General features: G+C 35.2%; 1 long non-coding RNA gene across 5 annotated transcripts in view; it reads left to right on the forward strand.

The window, feature by feature from the left end:
* The window catches only part of LOC141505678 (uncharacterized), an 83,631-nt gene that overhangs the window by 55,185 nt on the left and 10,830 nt on the right, over nt 1-17,616 (forward strand). For 3 of the 5 annotated variants that reach the window (XR_012473668.1, XR_012473667.1, XR_012473666.1), the window contains 2 exons: nt 8,349-8,434; nt 8,763-9,289. This is a non-coding gene — a long non-coding RNA (uncharacterized LOC141505678). The remainder of the gene's footprint in view (nt 1-8,348; nt 8,435-8,762; nt 9,290-17,616) is intronic. The other 2 variants (XR_012473669.1, XR_012473670.1) reach the window with 2 other exon arrangements.

Consider the following 17,616-nt stretch of genomic DNA (forward strand, 5'->3'; position numbering starts at 1 on the left):
GTGGTTTCCCCCTTTTGTTCTGTCCTTTTAAAACATGACTCACGTGGAACTATGTTTAAATGATTGAAAATGTATAAAATAGATTAGATTTATTGCTGTCTTGGAGTGGACTGATAGATGAAATAATAAATAATTTGAAACTCAAAATTTTATGAAAAAATGAATATTGAGGGAGGGGTGGAACAAAGATGGCAGCTTGAAGACAGGAATTCCCAGAAACTCATTCCCCCTAAAAATTCCAAAAGCCATCAAATTGTGACTCTAGCCAAAATCTAGAGAGGCAAAACCCATATAAAGACTGAGTGAGAAATTTCCCTGTCTAAGACAAGTTAGAAAATCTCTGGTACAGGTCTTTTCCACTGTGACCATGGGTTGGAAATAAGCCACAGCATAGCTGCAGTGCAGAATAGACTGCCCAGGGCCTGGTTCCATGGCAGAGAGGGAAGTTTAATTATCTAGAACAGTTGGTATCTAGAACAGTTGGAAAGGTTGGTGAGAGAATTCTGCCACATCAGAGTAGGCAGAATAGAGCTCTATCTTCAGAGCAGTCCTGTAGTAAGTACCTGCACTGGGAGTTGGCAGAGTCACCTAGCATGTCCAGAACTCTCAGCCCATAGACAATAAAGGGGACTTGGGAGATTACAGAGATCTCTCTGCTCTCCCTGTGGAAGGACTCAGCCATTTGCCCACATTCACATCTAGGTTGCAGTTTGGGCTCCCAATCAACGCAGCCAGTCAGGGACATCCTCACAGCTCCAGGGCAGAGAGGAAGGCTTCAACATGATCAAGAGAGAAGTCAGAGTATCTCATAAAAGCATGGAGGAATTAAGGTCCCTGTGAGTTTTCCTCAAAACCCCTCAAAGCCTTGGAAGTGTGGTAAATCAGTCATAGGCTGAGGAATGAGCAAACAAAAGAGAAAGAAAAATCTGATCACAGAAAATTACTTTGGTCCCATGAAGGACCAAAATACATACTCAAATGATGACAAAATCAAAGCTTCTGTATCCAAAACCTCCAAGAGAATAGAAAATGGTCTCATGCTATGGATGAGATTTAAAAAGACTTTGAAAAATAAGGGTGGTAGAAGAAAAAATGGGAGGAGAAATGAGAGTGATGCAGATAAATCATGAAAACCAATCAGCAACCTGGTGAAAAAAAATGCAAAAAATATTGAAGAAAATATGTTAAAAAGCAGTTTAGGCCAAATGAAAAAAAAAGCAAGACAAAAGGCAAATGAAAAGAAGAATGCTCTAAAAAGTAGAATTGGCCACCTGGAAAGGGAGATTTAAAAGGCTCTTTGCAGAAAATAACTACTTCAAATGCAGAATGGAACTAAAGTAAGCTGATAACTTTGATAGAACTCAGAATGAATTAAAACTGTGCAAAAAATAAAAAACTAAGAAGAAAATGTGAAATATCTCATTAGAAAAACAAGTGATGTGGACAGTGGATCCAGAAGAAATCATTTAAATATTGTTGGGCTTCCTGACAGTCATGACCAGGAAAAGAGCCTAGACTTCATTCTTCAGGAAATAATACAACAAAATTACCCTGAAATCCTAGAAACAGAGGGTAAAATAGAAATTGAGGGAAGTCACTGATCAACTCCTTTAAAGAGATACTAAAAGGAAAACTTGTAGGAATATTGTAGCCAAAATCCAAAACTCCCAAATTAAAGAGAAAATGCTAAAATCCTCCAGAAACAGGCAATTCAACCCCCATGGCTCTCTAGTAAGGATTACACAGGATCTGGCAGCATCTACATTAAGGGTTTGCAGGACTTCGAATATAATATTCTGAAAGGCAAACGATCTTCTTTTACAACTGATAAAGGAGACCCAGAAAAACGGAATATCTTCTTGAAGGGAAAAGAAGGACTTTCAATGAAACAGGGGACTTTCAGACTTTCCTATTGAGACAACTAGAGCTGAACTGAAATTTTCATTTCAAAGTACAGGATTCAGGTGAGCCATAGAGGGGATGGATGAGAAGGGCTAATTATAAGGAAGTTAAGGATGTTGAATTGATTGTATTCCTGCATGGAAAGAAGATACTGATAACTCATATGAACTTTCTAATTTAGAAGAGCCGTTAGAAGGAATATATATATATATATATATATATATATATATATATATATATAGAGAGAGAGAGAGAGAGAGAGAGAGAGAGATAACAGTTAGAAGCTGAATATAATAATATAATATAGCAAAAAGATAGTCAATGGGTGATAAAGTGGGAGGAAGAGAAAGTAGAGGAAGAAGAAGTTAAGATATGTCACATAAGCAAGAAAAAGCTTTGACAATGGAGTGGAATGGGGAAAGGCAAGGGGGAATGAGTGAGTCCTCATTCTCATCAGAAATGACTTAGAGAAAAGAATATACACATTTAATGGAGCATAGAAATCTATCTTACCCTAGAGAAAAATTAGATCAAAGGGATGGGATAAGGAGAAATGAGGGAATAGATGATAAAACAGAGGGAAGTGGGAGGGGGTACTCAGATACAAAACACTTCTGAAACAGGGACAGGATGAAAGGAGAGAGAGGATGGAATAGATGAGAGTGGTGAGAAATAGAATGGAGGGAAATACAGCTAGTGATAGCAACTGTGGGCATCCCAATAATACTCAAAAGGTCAGGAATTGCCCTAAAACCAGGCACAGGCTAGAGAAATGAGTAAACAGAGAAAAAAAGGGGAGCACCATTGAGAAATATGTTGTCTATGATCCCAAGAAGAATCAAAATATTCACTCTGAAGATGAGGAAGTATAAGCTTCTACATCTAAAAATTCCAAGAAAAGCAGAAATTGGACTCAGGGTACATAGCTCAAAAAAGATTTTGAAAATCAAGTAAGGGAGATAGAAGAAAAATTTGGAAAAGCAATGAGAGAGACGCAGGAAAATGCATTCAGCAGCTTAGTCAAGGAGATCAAAAAATGCTGAAGAAAATAACATGTTAGAAACCAGCATTGGTCAAATGGATAAAACATGTCAAAAAGTTATTGAGGAGATGAATGCTTTAAAAAGCAGAACTGGTCAGATGGAAAAAGAGATAAGAAACTCTGAAGAAAACAACTCCTTCAGATTTAGAATGGTGCTAAACAAAGCTGTTGACTTTATGAGAAGTCAAGACACAATACTTCAAAACCAAAAGAATGAAACATTAGAAGAAAATGTGAAACATCTTACTGAAAAAAAAAACAGATATGGAAAACCATTTCAGGAATGATAATTTAAAATTTATTGGGATACCTGAAAGTCATGTTCAGGAAAAGTACATTGACTTCATTTTTAAAGAATTCCTGAAGGAAAATTGCCCAGATACACTAGAAGCAGAGGTCAAAATAGAAATTGAGAGAATCCATCCATCTCCCCCAGAAGAGAACCAAAAAAAAATACTCCAGGAATATTATAACCAAGTTCCAGAACTCCGAAGTCAAATCGAAAATATTACAAGCAGCCAGAAGGATACAATTCAAATATCATGGAACTGCAGTCAGGATCACACAGGATTTAACATCAACTACATTAAGGGCTCATAGGGCTTGGAATATAATATTCCAGAAGGCAAAAGAGAATGGAATGCCGCCAAGAATCAACTACCCAGGAAAAAGTGAACATCCTCTTCCAGGGGAAAAAGATGGACTTGCAATGAACCAGATAAATTTCAATTGCTCCTGTTGAAACAACCAGAGCTGAAAAGAAAGTTTAATCTGCAAATACAGGACTCAGGTGAAGTACAGAGAGTGGAGGAGAAGAGTAAAATATGAGGGACTTAATGATGATGAACTGAATGTATTCCTGCATGGAAAAATGATACTGATAATATTCATATGAAACTTCTCATTTAATAGAGCATGTAGAAGGAGCTTTTATAGAGAAAGCACAGGAGAGAGCTGAATTTGAAGATATAATATACTGTAAAATGGAGTCAATGACCTAAAGAGAAATGCAATGGGAGTAAGAGAAAGGAGAGGTGGAATAGGCTAAGATATTTCGTATAAGATTTTTTTATTACAATGAGCTATTGCAATGATATGGAAGGTGGGAAGGTGAGGGGGAATGAAGGAACCTTCACTCTCATCAGAGGTGGCTCAGAAAGGAAACAGCATATATACTCAATGGGATATAGACATCTAGAGTAAGAAGGAGAAAAGGGAGACAGGGGGAAGGTAGGGATGTGAGTGATGTAGGAGAGGGTGAATCATAGGGGAGAGTGGTCAGATGTAATACATATTCTTTTTCACTTCTTGCAAGGGGCTGGGATTGGATGACCTGTCCAGTACCATGGGGCTGGGTGGTTGCTGGGCCTTAGGGGGTGGTATGTGGGCTCAGGCCCTCTTGGCCCCAGGGTTGGTTATCAGTATGCTGTGCCACTCAGCTACCCTACAGCACATTTAAAAAGAGGGACAGAGTGAAAGGAGAGAGAAAATATAGTATATGGTAATGGGGAAATACAAATGGAGGCAGTTGCAATCAGCAATGGCAGGGTGGAAAAATATGGAAGTAGCTTTTGTGATGGACTTATCATAAAGAATGTGATCCACGTGTGACAGAGATGGTGGTGCTGGAACACAGACCAAAGCACATTTTTTATTATCATTTTTTTATTTTTATTCTTTTCTCCTTCCTCTACTTTATTGATCATGAGGGTCTATATTTTTTTGGGGGGGTTATTATGTTTACTCTTTTTGGGGTTTTTTTTGGCAAGGCAATGGGGTTAGGTGGCTAGGTAGTTGTTGGGTATCTGAGGTCGGATTTGAGCTCCAGTACTCCTGACTCCAGGGCTGATGCTCTATCCACTGCAACACCTAGCTAGCCCTTATGTTTACTCTTAAACAAGAATATTTTAGTAATGTATAAAAACATCATTTTTATAAAAATAAAAATAAATATAATAAAAAAAAGTAAAAGAAAAAAATTAAAAAATTAATTTTGATAGATTCTGGAAAAATGGCAGTGTAGGTCAGAAAACTTTTGGCTCTACAAATTTTCTCCACCTAAAAGGAAAGAACATTACCTCAGAGCAGCAGGAATAAACATAGATTAAAGCAGTTGTTCTCCTAAGACAGCTTGAGGATACCCCCAGGAAGATTTGACCCCCAGGTTTGGCATAAGTTTAGTATAAACAGGTAAAGTCTGTGGAATCCACAGCAATACACCTTAGGGACAACTGGGGTTGGGAGGCAGTCTCCACCTTAGAATACTTTATCTTATAGACAGTTTGGGGGTCTGACTGCTGAACAGGAGGAGACTGAAGAACTTTTGTCTGTCTAGGGACACCAAGCACAGCTGTACTGACCAGAAATAGCCCAGGCTAGGCTGCTGCTGTAGGGGAGAAAGAGCTAGCACATACTTGTTGATTGTAGTAGCAGAGGCAGGAACCCTGCTTGGCTGTGGAAATTTTTAGGAGAACAGAGTCTCTTGTTTCAGTTCTAGGGTAGAGAAGAATTTATAGTTTTCAGTCATCTGAGAGATCAAAGGAAATAAAGTCTTTTGTGGTACAGTGTGAATGGGGGCGCTAGCCATGACTTAAGAATGAATGGGAGAGACCAAAGTTAAACCCTGGGCCAGATGTCAAAAAATAAAAGTAACAAGGAAGTAAGACTTGCCCATTATTCCCCATAACTCAAGACTAGAACTTGATCATGTTAAATGCTAAATAATAATAATAATAATAATAATAATAATAATAATAATAATAATAGTAATAGTTATAATAATAAACAAATTATACAATAAGAATTTTACTAAAATGAGCAAATAAAAAAGGAGAAAGAACAAAACTAGAGATAATTACAATTGGAATAGAGACAATCTGGGTTCATATTCAAAGGAAAATAATGGAGATAAAGGATCTTCTGCTTTTTCAATGAGAAATGTCAAATGCTCCCAAGCACAAAAAGATTTTTTGGAAGAACGTTTTTTTTGGAAGGACTTTAAAAATCAAAAAAGGGAGATTGAGGAATAATTGAAGAAAAATAGGAGTAATTCAAGGATATCATGAAAATTATGAAAAGAAAGTCAACCAACTTTAAATAGAGAATCCAAAAACTTAAGGAAGCAAATAATTCCTTGGAAACTCGAACTGGGCAATGAAAATCTAAAGATGTTCTAAGACACAGAGAAATAATAACATTAAATTAAAAGAATGAAATTGTCTTTTCTATTCTTCAGAAAACAAATGATCTGAAGAGTAGATCGTGGAGAAATAATATAACAATAGTTAGACTACCTAAATTATAATTTAAAAATAATCCAAATACAGCATTATAAGGAATTATTAAAGAGAATAGTCATAAAGTTGCAGAGCAAGAAGGTAAAACAGAAATAGAAAAAAATCCAGTGATTACAATCCAAAAAAGATTCTAGGAGGAAAATATACAGGAATATCTTAACCAAATTTCAAAGTTCCCAGGTTAAGGAGAAATTTTCAGAAGCAGCAAGGGAAAATAATATTGAGGAGCTACAATAAAGAATACAAGACCTTAAAGCTACTATGATGATAGTTTTGAAGAGCAAAAAAATTTTTAATAAAAGCAGGGGTTATAGGTATAATCTTGAATGGAATAAAAGAACTTTTAATGAACATTTAAAGATTTTCATGTATTTGTGACAAAAACAAGAGAACTTAATGGGAAACTTCAATATATAACATTCAGGAGAAAAATAATGTCAACCTAAGGGACACAAGGAAATCACAATGCTTACTTTTATATGTGAAATTATTATCATTTCCTTTCTATCATTTCTATTTGAGTAGTCTGAAAATAAGACCTGAGCTGAGCTGAGAATGTTGGGTTAAATACAAAAAATAATAAGACAATAGAAGGAGAGATGAAAAAGAACAATTGTATCATAGTAATTAGGCAAAAAAAGGGGGAAGAGGAAGATAAAGAAGCTAGTAATGATGAGCATAAGTAGTGTTAAAACCCTACTCTCATTAATAAGAGAGAACCACAAACACACACACACACAAATATGTATGTATATGAGTATAAAGTCTTCTAAATTCAGAAAAAAATATGAGGGTATGAGGATAGGGTGAGGGCAGAGGAAAAGAAAGGAATTCTTGTAGAGGTGGGTGGGTGGGGTGGCTAAAATTATAGGAGGACAAGATAAATAAGTAGAAGCAAAGCAGAGGAGAGAGAAGGGATTTCAAAGTGTGAGTTGATAAATGAGGATAAATAGGAAGGAGGGAAATATAGAACAAGTATTTATAGGTTATTATGTGGATGACATGAATTCATGAAACGAAAAGTAAATTTCATTTGCCTATAGAGTGGAAACTGATAACTGATTAAAAATATGAGTTTAACAGAATGTTAATTTCAGGAAATGCTATATAAATGAGAGAGATATAAATACATATATATCTATACTTATATTGCCACATGTATGTATATGTGTGAGCATTTGAGGAGTGGAATTTATTTTGTAAAAAATCCAGCAACGATGGTAGTCATGATTTCAGACATAATAAAAGTTAAAATAGATTTAATCAAAAGAGAAAATTGAGGAAACTATTCTATATGTCAACTATGCTATTCAATATTGTTTTAGCCCATGTAAAATAAGTAGTATAAAATACCTGAGAGCACACACACACACACACACACACACACACACACACACACACATACACACACACACACACAAACACACACACATACATATTCTTGTGCTTAATTTTAAGCTGTTTTGGGGGTGGAGGAAGAGGGAAATTAAAATAAATAGTGCTTAGCAGAGAGCAAAACAAAACTTACAAAGAAGCAAAGAAAAACTGTACAATCTTGAATACAATAAGTAGATTTACTATCCAGACTTTCTTGAATGGGAAATAGATTGTTTTATATAAAATCCTCTTCTCCTATATTCTGCTTTGTACTTTGCAATGCTGTTTTTTTTCCTTTTATTAATTTGAAGATAAGTTTAAAATTAAAAATTTATAAATAAACAAGAAAAATGAAAGTTATCTTTATATTTAATTATAAAAAATAAAATAGTATTTACAAAAGAAGAAATAAATGAAAAAATAGTCATTTACTTACGTGTGTGTTTGAATTCAAATTACGTGGGCCACCCATCAAAGGTAAGCTCTCTGTAATAAAGTTTGCATGCTTGGCAGTACAATTTCAGAGGGCACCTCAGTGTCTGATATTTTTTCTTGCCAGGTAATTTTCAGAAGTTTTCTAAGACAATTCAGGTGGAAGTAGTAATGTTTCTAGGTAGGGCACTGATAGACTGTTCACCTTTCACTGGCATACAACTGTGAAGATAGTATAGTAGCTTTGTAGACTTTTAGGTTGGTATGCAGCCTAATACCCTTATTTTCTATACTTTCAGAATCTTCACATTGATGAGGTAACGTAGGCAATGCATGCATCAATCTTATCATAGAAGTGGATATCCCTGCAAAATATGCTGCCAAGGTAAGTAAAATATCCATGGCATGCAAAATTTCTCTGTTTTCTGTTACCAATGGTATTTTATTTGTATGATACAGTTCTATCTGGTGGAGGAGCTCAGTGATCTTGTTATGGATTGTCAAGTCAAATTTACTAGAAAAATCAGAAAATGGCTCCATACTCTGATATCTCAGTCTGAGGCTTCATTGAGTATGCAGCCTAGGAACAAAGTCATACACCAACTACACCAACTCTCCTTCCACTTTGGTCTTGGGTTAATAGCTTTTTCAAGTTGAGAAACTTGTCATCAGTTTGATGGCTGATATTGATTCCATTTTCATCTTTCTTGAAGGTTTCTGACAACATTATGGAAAACATCATGCTAAAAAGCATAATCACCAGAGATGAAGTCCTGCTTCACTCCACTGGTGATTGGAACAGAATGAGAGCTTGCCAGCATACAATAATGATGAACTTCCCTGAGCAATCAAATTTCACATTGATCTTTCACAATCTCTCTTTACTGACTGTATCAAAAGTTTTGGTTAGGTCAAAGGATTTTGTATATAGATCCCTGTTCTGTTTCTGGCATCTTTCCTGAAGGTGTTGGGAAGCAAACACCATATTGACCATTCCACAGCCCTTTTTGGAGTCACACTGACTCTAGGGAAGAGGACCATTTTCCAGTTGAATAATGAGCTCTGGTGAGAAGCTTGCTAGTAATGTCTAAGAAAGGATCTCTCCCTCTTGTGGTAGTCTTTAGAAAACTTGTATTTTTTCCCTTTATAGAGATGAACAATGGAGGAAATTCTTGAACTCCTGGAAGAGAACTTCCTCTTCTCATATAATATGTAATATTTAAGTCAGCTTCTGAAAGAGGTAAGTTCTGCCTTTGTTAAGATAAAATCAGCAACCAGGCTCTTTGCCACCTGAAAGGAGAATGATGACATTCAATTCATCTTCTTTTCCATAAACATCACAAATGATACTACCACTACTACTACCACTACAATTGCTAATTATTAATGTAGCATTTTGAGATTTACAGGTCACTTTCCTGGGAACAGAGTTATGAATTATGGAGGGTACTTTACAGATATACAAACAGAGTCTCATAGAGGGAAATGCCCAGGGTTATAAGAAAGTTAAATATTACAAATGAGTCGGGAGTTCATAAGGTCAATTATTGTTTCTCTATATGTTACTTTATCTTTATGCGACTCAAAATAATATACAGCTTTAAAAAAAATTGAACAATCCAAAAGTTCTTCAGATTGCTCTATGAGGTAATGAACTCTGTCACTAAAAGGGTATAATAAGAGGCTGCTTAGCTATTTTTTTCAAGTTTGATATAGAAGAGAGTCCTCTGCTGGGTGCCAGTCTACTTAAAGACTTCTAAGGTCCCTTGCTATGAATAAAAACTATGAATTAATGATAACAAAATCTCGTCAAAAGTCTGACCCATTGGCAGTTTGTAGTGAGGGAAATAGCTATTCAAGGAATCTCTTTAGGAATATACATTATTTAAATTCAGTAATCATTTCCCATTGTTCAAGACATTATGATTTAGCAATCTCCACCAATCCTTCCAATAATCCAATAATCCCATGACTTCTCTACATAGTAGAAATAAAATACTTTGTCGTCTGAGGATTGACTGGTGCTAGTGCCAAACGAACTCTCCCTGATTCCATACTCAATTTCTTCTGGCTTAGATTTATAATACTACTTTTCACACTGAAAATCTCTGGATAGCATAAGGAACTACTTGTCCCTTACCTACAATACAAGGGGAAAAGAAAAGCAGTCTCCTACAGTCAAAGTGATATATGGAGTAGTTCAAGAAAATAGAGGAGAAATTTGGAAAAAATATAATGTACTTTGGCTATATAAACTAGTAAGCTAAGAGAGGAGCAGAGATAGGTTAACTGCCTTTTCTTACATTATCTCAATCTGTTTTGGTGTCTGAGGTCTTGCAATAACTAAATCATCAGAGACACTTTGTTGAGGATAATTCTTTCAGTTAAATGCCATGAATACATAGGATGTCAGAACTGGAAGAAATCTAGAACACAACATATTAGAATATAGAATGCCTGAATTAGGAATGGCATTTACATATAATTGTAAGGAACCTAAGAGATGACAGAGATGGTTTAAGGGAGATTCTACTCAGATACCAGTTAAGCAGTTGACCTCTATTTTCTAATCTGAGTTCTAGCATTCTAAACTTAAGGGGCAGAAGAGATCACTTGTGGTGATGGTACTCTGGCTGGTTTTAAAGGCAAGGTGACCTTTTAGCTGCGCCATGAAGAATGGATTTTCCTTTTAAGTAAAGAAATATATTCCATAGGAAGATAGAAGGAAAGATTCTATTCTTCTATTTCTCACGCTATCTGTCCCATCCCATGTGAATCTTGCTTAATATCTGATTCCACAGTAGGCCACTATTGTTTCCACTTCCCCTCGAACCATGCAATCTTGCTCTCATGCCATGCTTGCTTTATAAGTTGTTCCATGCTTTTATTTTAAAAACTAGAGTGCTCAAGTTTTGAAAACTATTAAATGATGCTGAAAACCTTCCTTTTAATATACTCAATTTCATTTATTTTTCTATATCTAATAAGATTTGCCACTGTGGGCCCCCTGTTAGGTTGTTATATGCTGTTGCACATATGGGAAAACCAACTTTGCCCAGGAAGAAACAATTGGAGAGTAGCAGATTTGGAACAGTACAAAGACAGTATATTTCCTAGTGATGCATATGTTACCATGTATGAATGCCATAGTACCTGCATTTTCACAGTGAATGTGCTACATTTCCAGATCCAACTCTGAGGTACACAACAGAAAAGAGCAATTAATGAATTGATGAATTGTGGTCCCGTTCATCCTCCTATTGTAAAAGAGAAGTCATTCTCTTTACTGATGCCAAATTAATCTTTTTTTCAAACATCATTTTTATCAATCTTTCCAGAAAAAATAATCAGTTCCAACACTCCACTCCATACATAAAGGAAAATGTTTACATTCTTCAATGAATCATTCATTCAAGTTCCTCTTTGATATGCCCTATAAGAACCTTCTTTAGCACTACGTCTACCCCAAAATCAGTTAATTTTGATTAACTCTTTATTTCTATCTTTATTCATGTTTTGAAAAAATATTAAATCTGATTTTCAATACCTTTGTTTATGTATTTTAAAAAACAGAGAAATTTAATATTTCACGGAGCCTTGTAAAAGTGCAATTTAACGAAGCATTCAAGTCTAAGTTTGACTTGTCAAAAATTTTCTTTGACCATTCTAGGTCACACTGATCTCGTTATTTAAATCCTTATTCATTTATCTTTGATACACATTGAACATTTCAAATATGCAGTATATATAAATATAAAAACACATATTCTAAGCTAAAGAAAAAACAATTTCTTTAAGTTAATTTTTTTCCAGTTAGACCCATTCCTTTTTTTAAATTTATTTTTATTAAAGATATTATTTGATTTTTACAATTTTTCCCCAATCTTGCTTTCCCCCCACACAGAAAGCACTCTGTCAGTCTTTACTTTCTTTCCATGTTGTACCTTGATCCAAATTGGATGTGATGAGAGAGAAATCATATCCTTAAAGAGAAGAGAAGTCTAAGAGGTAACAAGATCAGACAATATGATATCTGTTTTTTTTTCTAAATGAAAGGGAATAGTCCTTGCACTTTCTTCAAACTCCACAACTCCTTATCTGGATACAGATGGTACTCTCCTTTGCAGACAGCCCGAAATTGTTCCCAATTGTTGCACTGATAGAATGAGCAAGTCCTTCAAGGATGAACATCACTCCCATTTTTCTGTCAGGGTGTACAGCGTTTTTCTGGTTCTGCTCATCTCACTCAGTGTCAGTTCATGCAAATCCCTCCAGGTTTCCCTGAAATCCCATCCCTTCTGGTTTTAAATAGAACAATAGTGTTCCATGACATACATATACCACAATTTGCTAAGCCATTCCCCAACTGAAGGACATTTACTGGATTTCCAATTCTTTGCCACCACAAAGAAGGCTGCTATAGACATTTTTTGTACAAGTAATGTTTTTACCCTTTTTCCTCATCTCTTCAGGGTATAGACCCAGTAGTGGTATTCCTGGGTCAAAGGGTATGCACATTTTTGTTGTCCTTTCGGCATAGTTCCAAATAGCTCTCCAGAAGGGTTGGATGAGTTCACAGCTCCACCAACAGTGTAATAGTGTCCCAGATTTCCCACATCCTTTCCAACAATGATCATTATCTTTCCTGGTCATACTGGCCAATCTGAGAAGTGTGAGGTGGTACCTCAGAGAAGCTTTAATTTCCATTTCCCTAATAATTAATGATTTAGAGAATTTTTTCATATGGCTATGGATTACTTTGATCTCCTCATCTATAAATTGCCTTTGCATATCCTCTGACCATTTGTCAATTGGGGAAGGCTTTTTGTTTTAAAAACATGATTCAGTTCTCTATATTTTACCAATGAGTCCTTTGTCAGAATCATTAGTTGTAAAGATTATTTCCCAATTTACTACATTTCTTTTGATCTTGGTTACATTGGTTTTATCTGTGCAAAAGCTTTTTTATTTAATGTAATCAAAATCATCGAATTGGTTTTGGTGATGTGCTCCAAGTCTTCCTTAGTCATAAACTGTTCCCCTTTCCATAGATCTGACAGATAAACTAGTCCTTGTTCTTCTAATTTGCTTATAGCATTGGGGGTTTTTTGTGTCTATGTCCTGTTGCCATTTGGATCTTATCTTGGTAAAGGGTGTGAGGTGTTGGCCTAATCTAAGTTTCTTCCATACTAACTTCCAATTATTCCAGCAATTTTTATCAAAGAGGGAGTTTTTATCCCAATGGCCAGACTACTTGGGTTTATCAAACAGCACATTACTATAATCATCTCCTGCTTTTACACCTAGTCTATTCCACTGGTCCACCACTCTATTTCTTAGCCAATACCAAACAGTTTTGAGGACTGATTCTTTAAAATATAATTTTGAATTGGGTAGGGCTAAGCCACATTCTTTTGAAATTTTTTTCATTAAGCTCCTGGCAATTCTTGACTTTTTATTTCTCCATATGAATTTACCTACACTTTTTTCTAACTCGTTAAAATAATTTTTTTTGGAATTTTAATTGGTAGGGCACTAAACAGATAGTTTAGTTTTGGTAGAATTGTCATTTTTATTATATTAGCTCTACCTATCCATGAGCAGTTGATATTTGCCCAGTTATTTAAATCTAATTTAATTTTTGTGAGAAGTGTTTTATAATTGTTTTCAAAAAGATTCTGAGTCTGTCTTGGCAAATAGACTGCCAAGTATTTTCTATTGTCTGAGGTTACTTTGAATGGGATTTCTCTTTCTAGCTCTTCCTGCTGTTTCTTCCTAGATATATATAGAAAAGTTGAGGATTTATGAGGGTTTATTTTATAACCTGCAACTTGGCTAAAATTTCTAATTGTTTCTAGTAGTTTTTTAGATGTTTTCTTGGGATTCTCTAGGTAGAACATCATGTCATCTGCAAAGAGTGAGAGTTTTATCTCTTCCTTCCCAATTCTAATTCCTTCAATTTCTTTTTCTTCTCTAATTGCTGATGCTAACATTTGTAATACAATATTGAATAGTAGTGGTGATAAGGGACACCCTTGTTTCACCCCTGATCTTATTGGGAATGCCTCTAGCCTCTCCCCATTGAATATAATGCTTGTTGATGGGTTCAGATAGATACTGATAATTATTCCTACACTCTCTAGTATTTTTAATAGAAATGGATGCTGTATTTTGTCAAAAGCTTTTTCAGCATTTATTGATATGGTCATATGATTTCTGATAGTTTTGTTGTTGATATAATTGAGTATACTAACAGTTTTCCTAATATTGAACCAACCCTGCATTCCTGCAATAAATCCTACTTCATCATAATGTATTATCCTAGTGATAACTTGTAATCATTTTGCTAAGGTTTTCTTTAGGATTTTAGCATCTATATTCATCAGGGAAATGGATCTATAATTTTCTTTCTCTGTTTTAACTCTTCCTGGTATAGGTAACAATACCATATTGTTTTCATAGAAAGAGTTAGGCAGAGTTCCATCTTTCCCTATTTTTTCAAAGAGATTATATAGGATTGGAACCAATTGTTCCTTAAATATTTGGTAGAATTCACTTGTGAATCCATCAGGCCCTGGAGATTTTTTTTTAGGGAGTTCAATAATGGCTTGTTGAATTTCTTTTTCTGAGATAGGGTTGTTTAGGTATTTAATCTCTTCTTCATTTAACCTGGGAAACTTATATTTCTGAAAATATTCATCCATTTCACTTAGATTTTCAAATTTATTGGCATAGAGTTGGGCAAAATAATTTCGAATTATTACTTTAATTTCCTCCTCATTGGTGGTGAGTTCACCTTTTTCATTTATGATACTAGAAAGTTGGTTTTCTTCTTTCTTTTTTTAATCAATTTGACCAGAGGTTTATCAATTTTATTTGTTTTTTTCATAATACAAACTTTTTGTTTTATTTATTAATTCAATAGTTTTTGCTTTCGATTTTATTAATTTCTCCTTTAATTTTTAGAATTTCTAATTTGGTATTTAAATGAGGATTTTTGATTTGTTCTTTCTCTAATTTTTTTAGTTGCATGCTTATTTCATTGATTTCCTCTTTCTCCAATTGATTCATATAAGCATTTAGAGCTATACTATATCCCCTGAGAGTCGCTTTGAATGAATCCCATAGGTTTTGGTATGTTGTTTAATTATTATCATTATCTAATATAAAATGGTTAATTCTTTCTATAATTTGTTTTTTGGTCCACTCATTTTTTAAAATGAGGTTATTCAGTTTCCAATTTGTTCTGGGTCTATATCTCTTTGGCCCAGTGTTGCATATGACTTTTATTGCATTGTGATCTGAGAAAGAAGTATTCACTATTTCTGCCTTTCTGCAGTTGATCGTTAGGTTTTTATGTCCTAGTACATGGTCAATATTTTTATAAGTTCCATGTACTGCAGAGAAAAGGGTATATTCCTTTCTATCCACATTCAGGTTCCTCCATAAGTCTACCATATCTAATTTTTCTAACAATCTATTTACCTCCCTAATTTCTTTCTTGTTTGTTTTATGATTCGATTTATCTAGATGTGATAGCGAGAGGCTGAGTTCTCCCACTAGTACTGTTTTGCTGTCTATGTCTTCCTGTTGTTCTTTCAGCTTCTCCTCTAGGAATTTGCATGCTGTCCCACTGGGTGCATATATATTCAATATTGAAATGACTTTATTGTCTATGGTACCTTTTAGGAGGATAAAGGTTCCTTCTTTATCTCTTTTAATGCTATCTATTTTTGCTGCTTCATTGTGTGAGATAAGGATTGCTACCCCTGCTTTTTTTACTTCAGCTGAAGCAAAATATATTTTGCTCCAACCTTTTACCTTTATTCTATATGTGTCTCTGCACTTCAAATGAGTTTCTTGCAAGCAGCATATTGTAGGATTCTGGTTTTTAATCCACTCTGCTATTTGGTTACGTTTTAAGAGAGAGTTCATCCCATTCACATTCAAGTTATGATTACTAATTCTTTATTGCCCTCAGTGCTATCTTCCCTCTGTTTTTATTTTCAGCCCTTTCCCCACTTTCATCCATATTCCCCAGTCTTTTGTTTCTGAATACCACCCCCTTCTGTGTGTTTTCCCTCCTAAATCACACCCTCCCCTTTCTTTCCCCTTTCCCTTTTTCCCTTTTCCCTTCCCTTCCTTTTGTTATTTCCCCTTATTTTCCCCACTCCATTTCCCTTTCTCCATCCCCCCCTCCCCTTTTCCCCTTTTAATACTCGAAAGGTTAGATGTTTTATAAGTTAACTGAGTATGTGTAGGTTGACTTTAAGCCAAGTCTGATGAGAAGAAGACTCAGGTGTTTCTCCCTCTTCCCCACTATTACCATAGGTTTTTTGTACCTCTTAGTATAATGAGATTTACCCCATTCAATTGGCTCCCTCCTCCCGTCTCTTTCCTGTCCCACTTTTTAGGGAGGTAGTGTTTTTTTTAGATCATTCTATCTAAGTCATAGAAAATTCTGAGTGTCTGTCCCTTCTAGTTCAGTATATTCTATTGAATAGAGTCAAAATTCCTGAGAGTTATTAGCATCTTTCTCCCTAGTGGGGTAAAGCCCAGTTAAATCCCATTAGATAGTAATCTCATGGATAGGTAGTGATTGTCCATCATATCTGGCTAGGTGTATTCTCTCTGTTAGAGTTACATTTCTCAAGATTTATCAGAATCTTTTAGCCCCCCCGCCCATGCTGGGATATAGCCAGTTTCAACTTACAGGATTGCATTTTTTTCCTTTTGCCACCCCCCTTTTTTATACCATTTCATGTGTCTCTTGAACCTCCTGTTTGATGTCCAAATTTTCTGTTTAGCTCTAGTCTTTTCATCAGGAATTTTTGGAATTCTTCCATTTCATTAAATATCCATCTTTTTCCCTGGAAGAGAAGGCTCAGCTTTGCAGGAAAGTAGATTCTTGCCTGCAATCCAAGGTCCCTTGCTCTTCGAAATATCTCATTCCATGCCCTTCTATCCCTTAAAGTTGATGCAGCCTGGTCCTGCATGATCCTTACTGTGGATCCTTGATATTTAAATTGTTTCTTTCTGGCTGCTTGCAGGATTTTCTCTTTTATCTGATAGTTCTGGAGTTTGGCCACAGCATTCCTTGGTGTTTTCATTTTAAGATCTTTTTCTGGTGGGGATCGATGTACTCTTTCAATAACTACTTTGCCCTCCGATTCTGTGATATCAGGGCAGTTTTCCACCACTAGATCCTGTAATATTAAGTCCAAGCTGTTTTTTCTCTTCAATATTTTCAGGAATTCTATAATTTTTCAGGTTGACCCTCCTCAATCTGTTCTGGAGTTCAGTGGTTTTGTTGATGAGGTATTTTATATTTGCTTCTATTTATTCTATTTTTTTTATTTTGTTTAACTGACTCTTTCTGTCTCATGGAGTCATTAGTTTCTGTAGACTCCATTCTTTTTTGGGGGAGGCATTTTTTTCATTAACCTTTTGCAACTTCTTTTCCAATTGGTCAATTCTACTTTTGAAAGAGCTTTCCATCTGACAAATTGAGGTTTTGAGAGAATTAATTTCTTTTCACATTTGCTCATTTGAGGATCTGAGAGATTT

This window comes from Macrotis lagotis, chromosome 1, assembly GCF_037893015.1.
Source record: "Macrotis lagotis isolate mMagLag1 chromosome 1, bilby.v1.9.chrom.fasta, whole genome shotgun sequence".
Taxonomy (NCBI): Eukaryota; Metazoa; Chordata; class Mammalia; order Peramelemorphia; family Peramelidae; genus Macrotis; species Macrotis lagotis.